The sequence below is a fragment of the Lithobates pipiens genome, unplaced genomic scaffold, assembly GCF_037356315.1.
Source record: "Lithobates pipiens isolate NorthernLeopardFrog02 unplaced genomic scaffold, aLitPip1_a1.2 Scaffold_27, whole genome shotgun sequence".
Taxonomy (NCBI): domain Eukaryota; kingdom Metazoa; phylum Chordata; class Amphibia; order Anura; family Ranidae; genus Lithobates; species Lithobates pipiens.
Genome location: NW_027507788.1, coordinates 4707266 through 4725332, shown reverse-complemented (window position 1 = coordinate 4725332; position 18067 = coordinate 4707266). Strand labels below are relative to the sequence as shown.

Genomic DNA, 18067 nt, shown 5'->3' with positions numbered 1-18067 from the left:
CCGGCTTGTGTGGGGGCGCCACCTATTGGTCAAGAATGCACAGCTCCCCTGATTGTGGCCCATGCTTGTCCTTGTGCTAGATTTAACTCTTAAAGCACCAAATTATTAATGTTTTTTTTTTTTTCTCCTGAGTTTGAAACCTTGCAAAAATGGAAGAGTGCAATGTCACGTGTAAAAAGTTTTAGGAAGTTGAGATCTGCCCCTTGAAATTTGTGTCGCTGCCCCTCCCACAATGGGGAGATTTCCCTTCAGTAGTTTGTGTCTCTGCCCCTCCCACAATGGGGAAATTTCCCTTCAGTAGTTTGTCTCTCTGCCCCTCCCACATTGGGGAGATTTCCCTTCAGGAGTTTGTGTCTCTGCCCCTCCCACATTGGGGAGATTTCCCTTCAGTAGTTTGTCTCTTCGCCCCCTCCCACAATGGGGAGATTTCCCTTCAGTAGTTTGTGTCTCTGCCCCTCCCACAATGATGAGATTTCCCTGCAGTAGTTTGTGTCTCTGCCCCTCCCACAATGATGAGATTTCCCTGCAGTAGTTTGTCTCTCTGCCCCTCCCACATTGGGGAGATTTCCCTTCAGGAGTTTGTGTCTCTGCCCCTCCCACATTAGGGAGATTTCCCTTCAGTAGTTTGTCTCTTCGCCCCCTCCCACAATGGGGAGATTTCCCTTCAGTAGTTTGTCTCTCTGCCCCTCCCACAATGATGAGATTTCCCTGCAGTAGTTTGTCTCTCTGCCCCTCCCACATTGGGGAGATTTCCCTTCAGTAGTTTGTCTCTTCGCCCCCTCCCACAATGGGGAGATTTCCCTTCAGTAGTTTGTGTCTCTGCCCCTCCCACAATGCGGATATTTCCCTTCAGTAGTTTGTGTCTGCCCCTCCCACAATGGGGAGATTTCCCCCCAGTAGTTTGCGTCACAGATGCACACACCTCGGCATGTTCTGGATGGAACTGAGCCTTGGAGATCCCAACAGACAGGAGTTAATACTTGAGGAAAAGATGATCCGCACTCCGGTGATTGCTCTTAAAAAATGTTGTATTTATTAACAAGCCACAGTGACCAAACGTAAATACGAAAAGGTTGACGCGTTTCACCCTATAAGGCCTTAATCATAACCACCAAGTTAATACTTACAGCTGCCATCCCTGGACGTTCTACCTCTGCGTTTAACAAAATGCAAAAACTGGTGCACCTTCCTTCCCACATCCCACTGAGGAAACCAGTCCGATGAGTTTCTGAGATTTTTCGAACCAGTTGAAAGCCAATTCCAATCCTTCCACACTCTTGGCTTTTAGATTATCCCCCCCCCCAATGGTAACCAGCAATTTTTCTGGCTTCTAAAATACCAGAGTATGGAACCCACGAAATGACCCTCCCCGGAGCGCCGTCCCCACGAAATGACCCTCCCCGGAGCGCCGTCCCCACGAAATGACCCTCCCCGGAGCGCCGTCCCCACGAAATGACCCTCCCCGGAGCGGCGTCCCCACGAAATGACCCTCCCCGGAGCGCCGTCCCCACGAAATGACCCTCCCCGGAGCGCCGTCCCCACGAAATGACCCTCCCCGGAGCGCCGTCCCCACGAAATGACCCTCCCCGGAGCGCCGTCCCCACGAAATGACCCTCCCCGGAGCGCCGTCCCCACGAAATGACCTTCCCCGGAGCGTCGTCCTCACTAAATGACCCTCAATAGAGTATTATATTCACTAAAGGACCCTCACCAGAGTATATCTACTGAAGGACCTTCGACAGAGTATCGTATCTGCTAAATTACCCTCATCTGAGTATCCTGCCCACTAAATGACCCTCTTTGGAGTGTCAAACCCACTAAATGGCTCTCATCGGTGTATCGTATCCACTAAAGGACCCTTGTCAGAGTATCGAACCTATTAAATATCTCCCAACTGAGTATCATACCCACTAAAGGACCCCCAACGGAGTTTCGTACCCGCTAAATTACCCTCATCTTAGCATCCTATCCACTAAAGAACCCTCAGAGTGTTGTACCCACTAAATGACCCTCATTGGAGTATCGTACCAACTAAACGATCCTCATCGGAGTATCGTACCCACTAAACGAACTTCAATGAAGTATCATACCCACTAAATGGCCCTCAACTAGGAATCATACCCACTGATGACCCTCACCGGTGTATCGTACCCACTAAATGGGCCTCATGACAGTATCGTACCCACTAAATGGCCCTCATCAGAGTATCATACCCACTAAAGGACCCTCATCGGAGTATCATACCCACTAAAAGGACCCTCATCGGAGTATCATACCCACTAAAGGACCCTCATCGGAGTATCGTACCCAGTAAATGACCCTCATCGGAGTAACGTACCCACGTAAGGACCCTCATCAGAGTATCGTACCCACTAAAGGACCCTCATCGGAGTATCGTACCCACTAAAGAACCCTCATCGGAGTATCGTACCCACTAAAGGACCCTCATCGGAGTAACGTACCCACTAAAGGACCCTCATTGGAGTTTTGTACCCACTAAATGACCCTCATCAGAGTATCGTACCCACTAAATGATCCTCATCGAAGTATCGTACCCACTAAATGAACCTCAATGGGGTATCATACCCACTAAATGCCCCTCAACTGAGAATCATACCCACTGATGACCCTCGCCGGTGTATCATACCCACTAAATGACCCTCAATGGAGTATGACGCCCACTAAACAACCCTCACCAGAGTATCATGCCCAGTGCTGAGTTGAGGCGCCATGCAAGGGTTTATGGGCACCACCATAAGCTAAATTCACGGCGCCAGCCTGATAAAAGCACGTTCGATGTGTGTGTCTGAAATGGGAACGTCTCTATTTATGCGGTTTCACAGACATGTCGCAGTTTGTGAAAAATAATAATAGAAAAGATTGTACAGATGTTGGGTGCAGGGGTAAGGCGCATTCGTGCGGCAAGCTGTAGGTGACGCGGGACTCCTTAAAAACGGCGGTCTCGTAATCGTAGATCGTTTGTTGCAATTTTGTCTTTTTTTGCCAATGATTTGGCACGTCATTCCCCTGTTGCACTTTCTCGCGGTACGTTCGCCAACTTCCATAACTATTCATTTTGTAAAGTAACATCCTCCATTATTTTATTTTTTTACATTATTTGCTACTTTTTATTTATTTTTTTGCCTTATTCACTAAAGCATTGTCCCGGGACAGCTAAATCTACTGCGCAAACAACATTCGATCCGTTTTTTTTGCAGCACTTTCGGGTGTAAACGTCACCTCCAAAAAAAAAAAAAAAGGGAATATCGCGTTGTTGCCGCCGCTCCTTTTTTGGCGCTCGCTTCAGGCGGGTAAAGCTGTGGAATTTCTCAGGCGGGTCCATTGGGGAGGGCAGGAAACGGAATGGTCTGAGGTTGGTGATAAGATAATCTATGAATCGGGTCAGGATTTTCGATCGGTAAACGTCCGTTTTTACAACGTTTGCGTAACATTGCGACATTTCTTCGCGAATCCGCCATTTTCTTGAGAAACGATCGGCGTTCAGGTGACGCGAATTGGCCTTTCTTTGCTGCGTGCGTTTTTTTTTCGTGATGGTAAACGCGCAGGTTTAACGCAAGGATAAAAAGTGCGCGATCGCATTGGGGGGGGGGGGGAAAGCGTGCGCATAGCGACTTACCTTTTTGCGCGCCTTCCTTAGAAAAGTAGCTGGAAGGTCATAAGTGGCGCGTTTGATGTCATAAGCTTTTTGCAGAAATTTCGGCAGGCTGAAAATTTAATCTAGCGGTAGGCGCTTGGCGCCTCCTGCTAAATTTAAGCTGCCTCTCCGCGTCAACGGGCCGCTGGGCAGCGGTCGCTCGGCGGCGTGGCGCCTCCTTGCGCCCCGCGATCCTATAGCGAGATATAGGCAGGCCGGCCCGCTACGTATAAACCCCTTGGTGCCATCAAGTCCAGCCAGGAATTCCTCAGCTATTAGACTATGATGAAATTCCTAGAGACAGCAGAAGCAGATGCCATCCCATCCCAATCCCCTCCCTCCTGTATCAGCCTGTACCTGATCCCCCCCATATACCAGAGCCATGTCTGTGCTGGGACTGGGCGCCTGGATGGTCCTGGCCTGGGACTGAGCTCACCACTGTCCCTCCTTTCTTTCCCCGCGGTGGGCAGAGGAGGATTTTTGGATGTCTTTTCCCCTATTTGGAGAGGCGGGTTCAGCCCTGACGTGTTGTGTGTGTGTGCTGGGAGCTGAGCTCTGCAGACCAGTCCCTGCTCCACTTCCCAGCGGATCCTGACTTCCCTGACTTCCCGGACACTTACAGGACCCCTTCGCATGGATTCTACCCCCTAGGCTGCACTGTATGGAATTCCTTCTGGATCTCCCCCTGGTAAGTGCACCTACCTCTTCCACCCCCCCCCCCCCCGCCATGAGAGCTTCCAGGGACAGCAGGTAAGTGCACCTTTCCCTGCTATGCAGGTTTCTGAAGACAGCTGGTAGGAGCGCCGGGGTCTCATCCCCTTCGGGTTCTGCGTGTTTTCCAAAAAATACTGACCGATGCAACCTACCTCTTCACCCCCCGCCACTAAGTACGTCTACCTCTTCTATAATTCTCTACTGGGATTCTCCCGGCAACTAAGTACACCTACCTCTTCTAGACAAAGATCTAAGAATCTTCCAGTGACTGGGTACACCTACCTCTTCTAGACAAAGATCTAAGAATCCTCCAGTGACTGGGTACACCTACCTCTTCTAGACAAAGATCTAGGAATCTTCCAGTGACAGGGTACACCTACCTCTTCTAGATAAAGATCTAGGAATCTTCCAGTGACTGGGTACACCTACCTCTTCTAGACAAAGATCTAGGAATCTTCCAGTGACTGGGTACACCTACCTCTTCTAGACAAAGATCTAAGAATCCTCCAGTGACTGGGTACACCTACCTCTTCTAGACAAAGATCTAAGAATCTTCCAGTGACTGGGTACACCTACCTCTTCTAGACAAAGATCTAGGAATCTTCCAGTGACTGGGTACACCTACCTCTTCTAGACAAAGATCTAAGAATCCTCCAGTGACTGGGTACACCTACCTCTTCTAGACAAAGATCTAGGAATCTTCCAGTGACTGGGTACACCTACCTCTTCTAGACAAAGATCTAAGAATCCTCCAGTGACTGGGTACACCTACCTCTTCTAGACAAAGATCTAAGAATCTTCCAGTGACTGGGTACACCTACCTCTTCTAGACAAAGATCTGAGAATCTTCCAGTGACTGGGAACACCTACCTCTTCTAGACAAAGATCTAGGAATCTTCCAGTGACTGGGTACACCTACCTCTTCTAGACAAAGATCTAAGAATCTTCCAGTGACTGGGTACACCTACCTCTTCTAGACAAAGATCTGAGAATCTTCCAGTGACTGGGAACACCTACCTCTTCTAGACAAAGATCTAAGAATCTTCCAGTGACTGGGTACACCTACCTCTTCTAGACAAAGATCTAAGAATCTTCCAATGACTGGGTACACCTACCTCTTCTAGACAAAGATCTAAGAATCTTCCAGTGACTGGGAACACCTACCTCTTCTAGACAAAGATCTAAGAATCTTCCAGTGACTGGGTACACCTACCTCTTCTAGACAAAGATCTGAGAATCTTCCAGTGACTGGGAACACCTACCTCTTCTAGACAAAGATCTAAGAATCTTCCAGTGACTGGGTACACCTACCTCTTCTAGACAAAGATCTAAGAATCTTCCAATGACTGGGTACACCTACCTCTTCTAGACAAAGATCTAAGAATCTTCCAGTGACTGGGAACACCTACCTCTTCTAGACAAAGATCTAAGAATCTTCCAGTGACTGGGTACACCTACCTCTTCTAGACAAAGATCTAAGAATCCTCCAGTGACTGGGTACACCTACCTCTTCTAGACAAAGATCTAGGAAATCTTCTAGTGACTGGGAACACCTACCTCTTCTAGACAAAGATCTAAGAATCTTCCAGTGACTGGGTACACCTACCTCTTCTAGACAAAGATCTAGGAATCTTCCAGTGACTGGGTACACCTACCTCTTCTAAACAAAGATCTAAGAATCTTCTAGTGACTGGGTACACCTACCTCTTCTAGAATTCTCTTCTGAAGATCTAAGATATATGAATCTCCCAGTGACTAAATACACCTACCTCTTCACCCCCCTCACTAACTACACCTACCTCTTCTAGACAAAGGTCTAAGAATCTTCCAGTGACTGGGTACATCTACCTCTTCTAGACAAAGATCTAAGAATCTTCCAGCGACTGGGAACACCTACCTCTTCTAGACAAAGATCTAAGAATCTTCCACTGACTGGGTACACCTACCTCTTCTAGACAAAGATCTAGGAATCTTCCAGTGACTGGGTACACCTACCTCTTCTAGAATTCTCTTCTGAAGATCTAAGATCTATGAATCTCCTAGTGACTAAATACACCTACCTCTTCACCCCCCTCACTAACTACACCTACCTCTTCTAGACAAAGATCTAAGATTTTCCCAGTGACAGGGTACACCTACCTCTTCTAGATCTAAAGATCTAGCACCTTTTTCCTGCTATGTGGGTTTCTGAAGACAGCTGGTAGGAGCACCGGGGTCTCGTCTCTTTCCAAAAACGCTGATTGATGCACCTACCTCTTCACCCCCATCACTAAGTACATCTACCTCTTATAGGATTCTCTTCTGAGAATCTCTCAGTGACTAAGTCCACCTACCTCTTCTAGACAAAGATCTGAGCATCTCCCTGTGACTAAGTTCACCTACCTCTTCTAGCTAAAGATCTATAAATCTCTAGATTTTAAAGTCCCCGTCAGAAAGTGCATCTGCCTCTACTTGGATTCTCTTCTGAAAATCTCCCTGTGACCACGTGCACCTACCTCTTCTAGACAAAGATCTGAGAATCTCCCTGTGGCTAAGTGCACCTACCTCTTCTAGACAAAGATCTGAGTATCTTCCTGTGGCTAAGTGCACCTACCTCTTTTAAACAAATATCTGATAATCCCCTAGTGACTTAGTGCACCAACTTCTTCTAGATGAAGTTCTATAAGATCTCTAAACAGCCACGGTGGTGCACCTACCTCTTTCCCTCTCCGGTGAGTACACCTACCCTCCTCTTCTAGACTTAGTTCTGTATATTTCTGATCATGTACGTTCATTTGCCACTTCTAAACAAAGATCCGAGAGTCTCCCGTGGACTGTGCTACGCAGGTTTCTGAAGACTAGATAGTAAAAGCACGGGAGCCTCATCGCTTCACATTTTGCGTGTTTAGAAAAATGTCCGGACACCTTTAAATAATTTTCTGCGCTGATACGGAGCTGGAGAGCCAAAACTGATGATTTTCCACTGCTGTATACTCCGCAGCCATACATTTTTTTTTCTTTTTTTAAAGGGCCCTCTGATTCCTCTTGTAAAAATGTTTCATGTATCTGCAATGGCTGCCTTCATTTTGTTAAGCACTGCACAAACTGTTGGCACTCTATAAATCCTGTATGTTAATAATAATAATAATAATAAAGGATGCAGAGTATTTAGCAGTGTGAAATCATCAATTTGGATCTCCAGCTCCTTGGTGCTCTATAAATCCTGTATAATAATAATAATAATAATTATAACGGACTCAGAGTATCTAGCAGTGGAAAAGCACAGTACACCTACCTCCACCTACCTCTTCAAGGCCAAATTCTGTATATTTTTCAGTATGTGCCTTTGCCTGCCTCTTTTAGATGAGCTTCTGTAAGGTTTCTGTGCTGATATGAAGCTGGAGAGCCAAAACGGATGTTTTTCCACTGCTAAATACTCTGCATCCATTATTATTATTATGCAGGATTTATGGAGCGCCAACAGTTTGCGCAGCGCAGACATTAAAGTTAAATTACAATTTGGTACAAAAGGAATCAGGGGGCCCTTATGTAAGGTTTCCAAACAGCGACTTTATGCACCTACCTCTTTACCCTCTCCACTTGGCCACCTGACTCAACTATCTTTCCACCTAGGTCACCTACCTCTGCTTCATCTCTACTTAGGTCACCTACCTCTGCTTCATCTCTACTTAGGTCACCTACCTCTGCTTCATCTCTACTTAGGTCACCTACCTCTGCTTCATCTCTACTTAGGTCACCTACCTCTGCTTCATCTCTACTTAGGTCACCTATCTTTGCTACCTCTTAAATTAGAGCATCTACCTCTGCTTTCTTTCCCCTTAAGTCACCAAACTCTACTTTCCCTCCAGGTTGGGTGCCTACCTCTGCTTCCTCTCCACTTAAGCCACCTACCTCTGCTTCCTCTCCACTTAGGCCACCTACCTCTGCTTCCTCTCCACTTAAGCCACCTACCTCTGCTTCCTCTCCACTTAAGCCACCTACCTCTGCTTCCTCTCCACTTAAGCCACCTACCTCTGCTTCCTCTCCATTAGAGCATCTGCCTCTGCTTTCTTTCCCCTTAGGTCACCAAACTCTACTTCCCCTCCAGGTTGCGTGGCTACCTCTGCTTCCTCTCCATTTAGGCCACCTACCTCTGCCTCCTCTCCATTTAGGTCACCAATTTCTGCCTCCTCTCCATTTAGGTCACCAACATCTGCTTCCTCTCCCCTTAGGTCACCAACATCTGCTTCCTCTCCATTTAGGTCACCTACCTCTGCTTCCTCTCCATTTAGGTTGCCTACCTCTGCTTCCTCTCCCCTTAGGTCACCAACATCTGCTTCCTTTCCACGTAGGGCACCTACCTCTGTTTTCTTTCCCCTCAGGTCACCAACCTCTACACCCTCCCCATTTGGAGCACATACTTCTGCTTCGTCTTCACTTAGGTCACCTACATCTGCTACCTTTCCACTTAGAGAACCTACCTCTGCTTCCTTTCCCCTTAGGTAACCAACCTCTGCTTTCTTTTCACGTAGAACACCAAACTCTGCTACCTCTCCAAGTAGATCACCTACCTCTGCTTTCTTCCCCGCCAGGTCACCAACCTCGGCTTCCTCTCCCTCAGGTTACCTACCTCGGCTTCCTCCCCCTCAGGTAACCAACCTCTGCTTTCTCTTCATGTAGAACACCAAACTCTGCTACCTCTCCAAGTAGATCACCTACCTCTGCTTTCTTCCCCGCCAGGTCACCAACCTCGGCTTCCTCTCCCTCAGGTTACCTACCTCTACTTTCTCTCCATGTAGAACACCAAACTCTGCGTCCTCTCCCTCAGGTTACCTACCTCTGCTTCCTCTCCCTTAGGGCACCTATATCACTTCATATCCACTTTGGACACCTACCTCTGCCTCATCTACTCTCAGGTCACCTACGTTTTAGTTCTTCTCCACTTGGTGCACCTTCCTCTTCCAGATGAAGTTTGTCCTAGTCTATAAATCCCACCTTCTGCCTCTCGTGTGGATATAATTATATCTGAAGCCAAAACCTGTTCTTAATTTGGATTGGAGTGGGGAAGGGTTAAAACCGCTGTCAGTTTTTTTTTTTTTTTGTTGCCGAAATCTGTGTTTCATCAAAGAGATTTCCCTTCACTTCCTGTCCTGTGCGCTCAACAGGAAGTGACAGGACACATTCCCGATGTGCTGGACAAGATGGTCCCCAGCCATCTCTATGACCGTCAGAGGCCGGAAGCGGCATTATGACATCACTTCCCATGCTAGCGGACGTGAACACTGCCCTTTTTTTTATTTTAATTTTTTTGCTGGAAAACCTGAGATCAAAAAAAATAATTAAAGCATCCCCATCACTTTGTGCTCACGCGCAGAAGCGAACACATACATAAACGCTGTTCGCACCACACTTGTGAGGTATCGCCGCGAACATTAGAGCGAGAGCAATAATTCTAGTAAAACAAAAAAAAATTTTTATTTGAAATCAAAGTGATGATTAAAAAAAAAAATGAAAGACAGTGTGAAAAAATATAATAAATAAAAAAAAAAAAAAAGCGTCCCTATCCCTCTGCGCAGGAGCGAACGCATGCGTAAGTCGTGCATGCATACGCAAACGGTGTTCGCACCACACAGGTATCGTCGCGAACATTAGAGCGAGAGCAATAATTCTAGCAAAACAACAATTTTTTTTCTTTTAATTGAAATCAAAGTGATGATAAAAAAAAAGAAAAATGAAAGACAGTGTGAAAAATATAATAAATAAGAATTTTTTTTTAAAGCATCCTTATCCCTCCGCGCAAAAGCGAACGCATGCTTAAGTCGTGCACGCAAACGGTGTTCGGACCAACGCATGTGAGGTATCGCCACGAACGTTAGAGTGAGAGCAATAATTCTAGCAAAACAACAATTTTTTTTTTATAGAAATCAAAGTGATGATTAAAAAAAATTAAAAAATAAAAGACAGTGTGAAAAAAATATAATAAATAAGAAAAAAAATTAAAGCATCCTTATCCCTCCGCACAAAAAGCGAACGCATGCGTAAGTCGTGCACGCAAACTGTGTTCGCACCACACATGTGAGGTATCGTCGCGAGCGTTAGAGCGAGAGCAATAATTCTAGCAAAAAAACATTTTTTTTATTGAAATCAAAGTGATGATAAAAAAAAAAAAAAAAATAAGGAAAGGCATTGTGAAAAAATATAATAATAAAAAAAAAAGCGTCCCTATCCCTCTGCACAGGAGCGAACGCATGCGTAAGTCGTGCATGCATACGCAAACGGTGTTCGCACCACACAGGTATCGTCGCGAACATTAGAGCGAGAGCAATAATTCTAGCAAAACAACAATTTTTTTTCTTTTAATTGAAATCAAAGTGATGATAAAAAAAGAAAAATGAAAGACATTGTTAAAAAATATAATAAATAAGAAAAAAAATGTAAAGCATCCTTATCCCTCCGCGCAAAAGTGAACGCATGAGTAAGTCGTGCACGCATACGCAAACGGTGTTCGTACCACACAGGTTTCGGCGCGAACATTAGAGCGAGAGCAATAATTCTAGCAAAACAACATTTTTTTTTTTTTTATTGAAATCAAAGTGATGATAAAAAAAAAGAAAAAAATGAAAGGCAGTGTGAAAAAATATAATAAATAAGAAAAAAATAAAAATAAAGCATCCTTATCCCTCCGTGCAAAAGCGAACGCATGCGTAAGTCGTGTGTGCAAACGGTGTTCGCACCACACATGTGAGGTATCGTCGCGAACGTTAGAGCGAGAGCAATAATTCTAGCAAAACAAAATTTTTTTTTTTTTTTATTGAAATCAAAGTGATGATAAAAAAAAAAAGAAAAAAATGAAAGGCAGTGTGAAAAAATATAATAAATAGAAAAAAAAAATTTAAGCATCCTTATCCCTCCGTGTCGCCTATTAAGATTTTTAAGTATCGCAGTTTGTTGCCATTCCACGAGCGTGCGCAATTTTAAAGTGTGACATGTTGGGTATCTACTTACTCGTGTAACATCATCTTTCACATTTTACAGAAAAAAATAATAAATATTGTGTTTTATTTTTTTATTAATGAAAGTGTTTTTTTTTTTTGTTTTTTTAAGAACATGTTTGAAAATTTTCTGCACAAATACCGTGTGGCATAAAAAAAAAAAAAATGAAACAACCGCCATTTTATTAGCTAGGGTCTCTTCTAGAAATATATTTAATGTTTGAGGGTTCTAAGTTATTTTCTAGCAAAAAACAAAAAAAACCCTGATTTTTACAAGTAGGAGAGGAATGTCAGAATTGGCCCAGTTGGCAAGTGGCGCAGACACTGATAGAACCTGACAGAGGGGCCTAACCCCTCATTACTCCACATCTACAAATCTGCAAGAAGAATTACTCTATCATTTGTTGTTCCCCCCCCCCCCCCCCCCCAACACATTGGAAAACTGCTGGCCGATGTTCTCAGGAAATTGTCACGTGGGCATTCCGGGATCTGCATGGGGGGGGGGGGGGGGGGGTTGCTGATTAGTCATTTAGGCCCCACAATCCCCCGAATGAGCGGACTCTGGAGCTTGGAGAGAGGCGCCGCGGTCAAGCGATTATAGGCAGGCGCTTATGGCGTCATCTGATGTTATTGGTCAGATATTATCTGCGGCTGCTAAATACTCGGCATCCATTATTTTTTTTACGGACGCAGAGTATTTAGCAGTGGAAAATGATCAGTTTTTGCTCTCCAGCTCCATACCTGGCATAGAGAATTATTTATTTAAATTTTCTGTGCCGGATATTGAGCTGCAGAGCCAGAATTGATGATTTTCCACTTTAAAACAAAAATCCTAATGGATACAGAGTATCTAGCAGTGGAAAATCAACCATTTTGGCTCTCCTACTCCACACCTCACACAGAAAGTTATTTTTATGAAAATTATTTTCTGTGCTGGATATGGAGCTGGAGAGCCAAAAATTATTATTTTCCCCTGCTAAATACTCTGTGTCTATTAAGATTTTTTTAACAGACGCAGAGTATTTAGCAGTGGTAAATCATCAATTCGGCTCTCCAGCTCTATATCTGGCACAGAGAATAATTTAAATGCGCCTGGTGGAAATTTTTCATACAAATAATTTTCTGTGCCGCATATGGAGCTGGAGAGCCAAAACGGATGATTTTCCACTGCTATATACTGTGCATCTGTTAAAAAAAAAACCTTCATGGCTACCGAGTATTTAGCAGTGGAAAATCACCAGTTTTTGCTCCCAAAGCTCCATATCTGGCACAGAAAACTATTTGTATAAAAAAGTTCCACCGGAGGCCTTTAAATCATTTTCTGTACCAGATAAGGAGCTGTAGAGCAAAAACGGATGATTTTCCACTGATAAATACTCGGTATACTTTTTCTTTTTTTCTTTTTTTTACAAGTGCAGAGTATTTAGCAGTGGAAAATCATCAGTTTTGCTCTCCAGCTCCATATCTGGTACAGAAAATGATTTAAAGGCCTCTGGTGGATATTTTTTATACAAATATTTTTTGGGCCAGATGTGGAGCTGGAGAGCCAAAACAGATGATTTTCCACTGCCATATACTCCGCATCCATTAAGTTTTTTATTTTTTCTTTATGGACACAGGTAGGTAACAGGGATAGTTGGTAAGTGCACCTATTCCTGCATCACCAGTTTTTAAAGGTGGCTAGTAGCTACTGGGGTCTTGTTGGCTAAAATTCTGCTTGTTTCCAAAACTTCTTCCAAATTCACCTATTGTTTCCATCTCCCCGCTGGGTACACCTACCTCTTCAACGTGACCACATAGTACACCTACCTCTTCTACACAGACACTTACTGCACTTACTTCCTCTAGGCCAAGTGCTGCAAGATTACCGGTCACTTGGTGCACCTACTCTTGCCATGAAGTTCCTACAAGACAACCACTTTATTCACCAAGTCTTCCCCCTCCCCTGTACATCTACCTCCACCTACCTCTTCAAGGTCAAATTCTGTATATTTTTCAGCATGTGCCTTCGCCTGCCTCTTCTGGATGAGGTTTTGTAGGGTTTCTGTACTGATATGGAGCTGGAGAGCCAAAACTGATGATTTTCCACTGCTAAATACTCTGCGTCCATTATTATTATACAGGATTTATGGAGTGCCAACAGTTTGCGCAGTACAGACATTGCAGTTACATTACAATTTGGTACAAGAGGAATCAGAGGGCCGTTAAAAAAACAATTCTGAATAGATGCAGAGTATACAGCAGTGGAAAATCATCAGTTTTGGCTCTCCAGCTCCATATCCAGCACAGAAAATTATTTGTATGAAAAATTTCCACTGGACACCTTCAAATAATTTTCTGTGCTGATATGGAGCTGGAGAGCCAAAACAGATGATTTTCCATTGCTGTATACTCAGCATCCATACTTTTTTTTTTTTTTTTTAAAGGGCCCTCTGATTCCTCTCTTACCAAATTTTAATGTAACTGCAATGTCTGCCTTCATTTTGTTAAGCACTGCACAAACTGTTGGCACTCTATAAATCCTGTATGAAAATAATAATAATAATGGACGCAGAGTATTTAGCAGTGAAAAATCATCTATTCGGCTCTCCAGTTCCTTGGCGCACTATAAATCCTGTATAATAATTATTATAATAACAACGGGTGCAGAGTATTTAGCAGTGGAAAATCATCAATTCAGTTCTCCAGCTCCTCAGTGCTTTATAAATCCTGTATAATAATAATAATAATAATAGACACAGAGTATTTAGCAGTAAAAAATCATCAATTTGGCTCTTCAGCTCCTTGGCGCTCTATAAATCCCATATAATAATAATCATAATAATGGGCGGAGAGTATTTAGCAGTGGAAAATCATCAATTCGGCTCTCCAGTTCCTTGGCGCTCTATACATCCTGTATAATAATAATTATAATAACAACGGGCGCAGAGTATTTAGCAGTGGAAAATCATCAATTCAGCTCTCCAGCTCCTCGGTGCTCTATAAATCCTGTATAATAATAATCATAATAATGGGCGCAGAGTATTTAGCAGTGGAAAATCATCAATTCGGCTCTCCAGCTACTTAGTGCTCTATAAATCCTGTATAATAATAATAATAATGTGTGCAGAGTATTTAGCAGTGGAAAATCATCAATTCAGCTCTCAAGTTTCTTGGCGCTCTATAAATCCTGTATAATAATAATAATTATAATAACAACGGGTGCAGAGTATTTAGCAGTGGAAAATCATCAATTCAGCTCTCCAGCTCGTTGGTGCTTTATAAATCCTGTATAATAATAATGGACACAGAGTATTTAGCAGTAAAAAATCATAAGTTTTGCTCTTCAGCTCCTTGGCGCTCTATAAATCCTGTATAATAATAATCATAATAATGGGCGCAGAGTATTTAGCAGTGGAAAATCATCAATTCAGCTATCCAGCTCCTCGGTGCTCTATAAATCCTGTATAATAATAATCATAATAATGGGCGCAGAGTATTTAGCAGTGGAAAATCATCAATTCGGCTCTCCAGCTACTTAGTGCTCTATAAATCCTGTATAATAATAATAATAATGTGTGCAGAGTATTTAGCAGTGGAAAATCATCAATTCAGCTCTCAAGTTTCTTGGCGCTCTATAAATCCTGTATAATAATAATTATAATAACAACCGGCGCAGAGTATTTAGCAGTGGAAAATCATCAATTCAGCTCTCCAGCTCGTTGGTGCTTTATAAATCCTGTATAATAATAATGGACACAGAGTATTTAGCAGTAAAAAATCATAAGTTTTGCTCTTCAGCTCCTTGGCGCTCTATAAATCCTGTATAATAATAATCATAATAACATGCGCAGAGTATTTAGCAGTGGAAAAGCAGCAGCTGTGTAAATGGCACCGACAAAATCTGTAGCAGAAATAGTTGAATCATTTCTGTCAATTCCCTGCTTCCTAGGAGCTTACAGTCTAACCTCATACATCATCGCTGCCAACAGCGGTCACTGCTACATCCTCTGCAGGTGACATGGTGTTTGTCTTTTATACTAAAATATTAATTTAATTTTTGGGATTCTATAAAAAAAAAAAAAAAAAAATTGCCTTCCCAAGCTGAAATTTGATAGTTTCATAAATTCTCAGCTGAGGAAATGTATTGGTTGGCGGATTTCTAATCCGCTGGGGAACTCAGGTCAGATTCACGCAGCGGGTGAATGTTCAGATGAAATTGGCGCAGTTGGCATAAGAAGACGGCGGATTTACATTTTTTAAAAAAATTGGGAAACTGCAACTTTTCATAACGTCGCCTATTAACGGCGTGAATGAAAAAAACAAAATAATAATAAAAATAAAATAATAATACAATTAATAAAAATATAAATATTTTAATAAAAATATATAAATATATAAATATTTAAATAAAAAAATATAAATATTTAAATAAAAAAATATAAATATTTAAATAAAAAAATATAGACAAATAAAAAAAAAAAAAATATATATATATATATATATATATATATATATATATATATATATATATATATATATATAAATAAATAAAAAACCTTAAGTGAAAAAAAAAGATATAAATACATTTAAAAAAAAAAAACAGAAAGATACGTTGAATTGTCCGCGGTGACTTTCATTTTGCAAACTCATCGATCGCTGCAGCTGCTGCCAACAGGAAAGTTTGACGAATTATTAGTGGCTGTCAGAGTTATCATTGGCTGGAGGGGGGGGGGGGGGGGAGGTTCCAGTTGGATTCCCGCAGCCGGCCAATGGTCAATCTGAGATTAGATCGCCATGGTGGTTGGCGAGGTGCAAAGACGGCCGATTAGTTCGCCGAATGTAACAAAGCTGAGAAACTTTGTAACATTTCGGAAAATCTTCTATTAATGCCGTTAATAAAACAATAAAGTAAATAAAAATTATAATATTTTAATTAAAAAATATGAACACATTTAAAAAAAAATGTAAAAAAATAAATTTTTTATATATATATAATGTAAAAAAATATATTAATAAATAATAATAAAATAAAAACAAAACAAAAAAACAGATAGGCGCCTGGAATTGTCCGTGGCGACTTTTCTTTTACAAACTCGTCGATCGCTGCGGCTGCTGCCAACAGGAAAGTTTGATGATTATTATTGGCTGTCAGAGCTGTCATTGGCTGGGGGGGAGGGGGGGAGGTTCCAGTTGGATTCTCACAGCCGGCGAATGTTCAATATCAGATTAGATCGCGGCGGTTGGCGAGGTGCGAAAGGCGGACGATTTGCGGGCTGTACATGAAACGAAGAAACTTTGTAACATTTCACAATGTCTCTCTCATTATCGCCATAAAGAATTTTTTTTAATTTTTTATTAAACGTATCGAATTGTTTGCAGCGGCTTTTACAGGGTCGCCGATCGCTCCGGCCGCGGGCGGCGTATAAAACGCGGTTTTATACGGGACGACTTTTTACAGAATTTATTTCCTCCTTTTTGTTAATCGCTGATAAGGGACATAAATAACTTTTTTTTTTTCCCCCCTCGGCGCTCTCTTGGCGCTCCTCGCTCTGCGTTCGCCGAGTTATAAATAAGCACGCACTTTTCCAGATGTTGGTACGAGGGCGGGGAGCAAATATAGAATCGCTTTACTTCCCCGCTGATAAAAAGATCGCTCGCCGTCAGGAATGCTGAAAAAAAAAAAAAAAAAAACCTCTTTTATTTCCTTCCCAAAACTCCGCTGGAAGAATCCCGGGCCGGGCCGCCTAAACGGCGCTACGCTCAACGACTCGGCTGGACGGGATCGCTTAAAGACGCCGCAACGTTAACGTAAAAATTAATATAAAGGAGATTCTATGATCTGAGAATTTGCTGATATGGGTGTCCCTTCCAACGTCTCTCTGATACTTTGTATTACTATGCTGTCCGCCATTTTTAGGCTGGGGGGGGGGGGTGGGGCGAGTACGGCGTCATGTTTACTGAACAGGAAGTTGGCTGTGCACAGGAAAATGTCTTCCCCCTGGAATGAGAACTTTACTTCTGCTTGGTGGGAGCAGATTCCCAATGGTGCATTCGGATAACGCTTTTTTTTTTTTTTAAGCCAATCAATTTCAGATACACCGAAGGCCGTCATTCGCCAGTGTGACTCCGCCCTCCAACCTTTATCTCTAAAGACCTCCAATCTAAAGTTCTTTCCCTCCAAGTGCCTACAGGTTTTCAGTCCTGATGAAGGGGGGAGTGCTGAGCCCTGAAACACGTTGACCTTTCCAATCCAAGTGCCTACATCATGTGGGTTTTAGCCCTGATGAAGGGGGAGTGTGGAGCCCCGAAACACGTTGACCTTTCAAATCCAAGTGCCTGCCCTACATCATCTGGGTTTTAGCCTTGATGAAGGTAGAGTAATGACCCCCGAAACACGTTGACCTTTCCAATCCAAGTGCCTACATCATGTGGGTTTTATCCCTGATGAAGGGGGAGTGCGGAGCCCCCGAAGTGCGTTGACCTTTCAAATCCAAGTGCCTGCCCTACATCATCTGGGTTTTAGCCTTGATGAAGGTAGAGTAATGACCCCCGAAACACGTTGACCTTTCCAATCCAAGTGCCTACATCATGTGGGTCTTAGCCCTGATGAAGGGGGAGTGTGGAGCCCCGAAACACGTTGACCCTTCCAATCCAAGTGCCCGCCCTACATCATCTGGGTTTTAGAGTTGATGAAGGGGGAGTCCGGTGCACCCCAAAACTCTTTCCAATCCAAGTGCCTACATCA

General features: G+C 43.1%; 1 protein-coding gene across 1 annotated transcript in view; it reads left to right on the top strand.

Moving 5' to 3' along the window:
* Window positions 1-3977: 3977 nt before the first annotated feature.
* NBL1 (NBL1, DAN family BMP antagonist) overlaps window positions 3978-18067 on the top strand; it is a 29253-nt gene continuing 15163 nt past the window's right edge. Inside the window, exon 1 of the mRNA XM_077456348.1 lies at window positions 3978-4343. The gene's annotated coding sequence lies outside the window, so the exon portion shown is untranslated. The remainder of the gene's footprint in view (window positions 4344-18067) is intronic.